At 36.6% G+C, this 3,580-nt stretch overlaps 1 protein-coding gene across 1 annotated transcript in view; it reads right to left on the bottom strand.

The window, feature by feature from the left end:
* Window positions 1-3,580, bottom strand: part of LOC131990883 (NACHT, LRR and PYD domains-containing protein 3-like) — a 220,691-nt gene that overhangs the window by 199,114 nt on the left and 17,997 nt on the right. The window lies entirely within an intron of this gene.

The following is a 3,580-nucleotide window of genomic DNA, read 5'->3' as shown; positions in this document are numbered from 1 at the left end:
GTGTGTGTGTGTGTGTGTCCTCCTGACGCACCAGCTGCCGCCCGCTGCGTCAACACGCACCGCACCAGAAGCTTCACAATAAAAGCCTCGAGATTTATACTATTGATCGTTTTTTTGTTTCTCCATTTATTTTATTTTTTTCACTTTTTATTTTAGGATTTATCTATAATATTTAAACATTTCTTGACATAGGACTTAAAACATCAACACACATAATTATTATACATATATAGAAATATATATATATATATATATATATATATATATATATATATATATATATATATATAATATTTATGTGTATACACATACATCATACATATATACAAATATAATAATAAAAATATATATATATATATATATATATATACATACATATAAATAAATAATAATACATATATATTTATATGGATATATATATATACATATCAATAAGTAATGATGAAATAAATAAAATGAAAAAACATATATATACACATACATACATTTAAATAAATACAATAATAACAATAATAATAATAATAATTTCTGAGCATTAATGATGTTCTTATTGCTTGACTGCATATGCTCTTATTGTGAAGGCTGGCTGGCTTCCGGGCCGGATCAACCTGCAACACACACTAACACACACACACACACACATACATACAAACACACACACACACCGTCGTCGCCGTTAATTCGCAGGATTATTGTTTTTTATTGTTTTTTCTGTTTCATATAATAATGAAATAATTATGATTATTTTTTGGTGACGTCACGTGATCAGCTGACGGCTCTTCGCCTCGCGAGGACGCGCTCCGGTTTGGGATGACGTCATCCCGGTGAAAAAAATATAATAATAATTTATATTTAATTAACATTAATGTTAATATAAAACATTAAGATTATCAAATATATTAATAATTATCATAATAATAATGCTGATACTGATCAATAACCATAATATCTTCATTATTTATCAGTTCTAGTGTTTCTATTCATACTGCAGAATAATAAAAATTATGACAATAATAATAATAATAATAATAACTACAAAATGTCCTCTGGGTAAATAGTGAAAGGGCCACTACTGCCGGTGTGTGGACACTATGATGAGATTCTTCAGAGATTTATAACAATTAATACTAGTAATGTTATGATACTATATAATATACAAGGAGCACACCTACAACAAGCCTTCCTTTACAAGTATTTATTTATACAGCAACCTATGACCTTTAACCTCAAAATGTGTGTGTGTGTGTGTGTGTGTGTGTGTGTGATGTAGATTAAAGACCGGTCTGAAACGGACACGGCAGCAAGTCAAAACCAATAAAAGAACATTGTGTAGGATGGTGAGGGTCCTGACTGATAGTAAACATTGTGTAGGATGGTGAGGGTCCTGACTGATTCTAAACATTGTGTAGGATGGTGAGGGTCCTGACTGATAGTAAACATTGTGTAGGATGGTGAGGGTCCTGACTGATACTAAACATTGTGTAGGATGGTGAGGGTCCTGACTGATAGTAAACATTGTGTAGGATGGTGAGGGTCCTGACTGATAGTAAACATTGTGTAGGATGGTGAGGGTCCTGACTGATAGTAAACATTGTGTAGGATGGTGAGGGTCCTGACTGATAGTAAACATTGTGTAGGATGGTGAGGGTCCTGACTGATACTAAACATTGTGTAGGATGGTGAGGGTCCTGACTGATAGTAAACATTGTGTAGGATGGTGAGGGTCCTGACTGATAGTAAACATTGTGTAGGATGGTGAGGGTCCTGACTGATAGTAAACATTGTGTAGGATGGTGAGGGTCCTGACTGATAGTAAACATTGTGTAGGATGGCGAGGGTCCTGACTGATAGTAAACATTGTGTAGGATGGTGAGGGTCCTGACTGATAGTAAACATTGTGTAGGATGGCGAGGGTCCTGACTGATAGTAAACATTGTGTAGGATGGCGAGGGTCCTGACTGATAGTAAACATTGTGTAGGATGGCGAGGGTCCTGACTGATAGTAAACATTGTGTAGGATGGTGAGGGTCCTGACTGATAGTAAACATTGTGTAGGATGGTGAGGGTCCTGACTGATAGTAAACATTGTGTAGGATGGCGAGGGTCCTGACTGATAGTAAACATTGTGTAGGATGGCGAGGGTCCTGACTGATAGTAAACATTGTGTAGGATGGCGAGGGTCCTGACTGATAGTAAACATTGTGTAGGATGGTGAGGGTCCTGACTGATAGTAAACATTGTGTAGGATGGCGAGGGTCCTGACTGATAGTAAACATTGTGTAGGATGGCGAGGGTCCTGACTGATTGAACCCGAGGTATTTTATTTTGAACAGATGTTTTATTTTGTGTCTGTGCACGACTTCCTGCCCTGAACGATCTGCTCTGTGCTGAACTGATGAGCCGTGCTCCGTCATCCGTCAAAAATAGAAGCTCTGCTCAAGTGTAGCGAGATATAAATATTAGGGCCGGGACTCGATTTAAAAAAATAATCTAATTGATTAGAGGCTTTGTAATTAATTAATCTAAATTAATCGCATTTTAATCACATATAAATCTTTGAACTGAGAACAGTGAGAAGTATTTTTTTTCACATGGATTTTTAGTATACCATTGAATAATGACTGAATACATAAGCTTAAGCAACAAAAATATTGTTTATTTTTGTTCAAGTCCAACAGACCAGTGACATTGTTGCCATTAAGTGTATCAATATCATATTTATAAATATAGTACATTTCATAAATCCAGGTAGCCTATAGGTAGGTAGACCTTCTGTAAACTAGAATACTTTGGTTTTTGAAGTAAAACACAATCCACGCTAGCTAGCACACTAGCCGCTAGCTGCTATATGTTTAGCATTGAGGTGATACTTGAGGCTGGATGTGCTGCTATGGTGATATGTGAATTCCTTGTTGCCTAGCAACACAACCATGCTCTTATGGACGCTTCCATCCGTTGGTTTTTAGTAACTAAATGTCCCATCATCCACGGGGCCAACCAAAGGTCTCATCAGCTTCTTCCTTCATGTTCACTGTGGTTTGTTGTTGTCTCAACTCATCAACGCTAGTTGGTGCTCCAGTATAATCGGTCCTCCTGAAACTCATCCAGGGAGAAACGTTCGCGTTACGCGTTAATTTTTGTGTAATTAATTAATCTTAATTAACGAGTTAAAGTCCCGGCCCTAATATATATATATATATATATATATATATATATATATATATATATTAGGGCCGGGACTTTAACTCGTTAATTTTGTGTCTTTTTGGTCATTTTGTGTCTTATTCTCACTGGGTCAGCATCGTCTGCTGCTGGTGGCTCTAATCAGGATTAACTGAATGTGTAACGGCTGCAGATCCGTCATACGCATTCATACGCATAAACAATATAACCTTTCTTATATATATATATAAGAAAGGTTATATTGTTTATTAAATATATATCTATGGATGGCCGTGTGACGACGGACTCACCACGCAGCGGATACGGAGTCGCTGGAATCTCACACAGTGATTATAATGAATGCGTATGACGGATCTGCAGCCGTTACACATTCAGTTAATCCTGATTAGAGCCACCA

This window comes from Centropristis striata, chromosome 18 (genome assembly GCF_030273125.1).
Source record: "Centropristis striata isolate RG_2023a ecotype Rhode Island chromosome 18, C.striata_1.0, whole genome shotgun sequence".
In the NCBI taxonomy this organism is placed as follows: domain Eukaryota; kingdom Metazoa; phylum Chordata; class Actinopteri; order Perciformes; family Serranidae; genus Centropristis; species Centropristis striata.
This window is presented reverse-complemented; position numbering and strand designations above follow the sequence as displayed.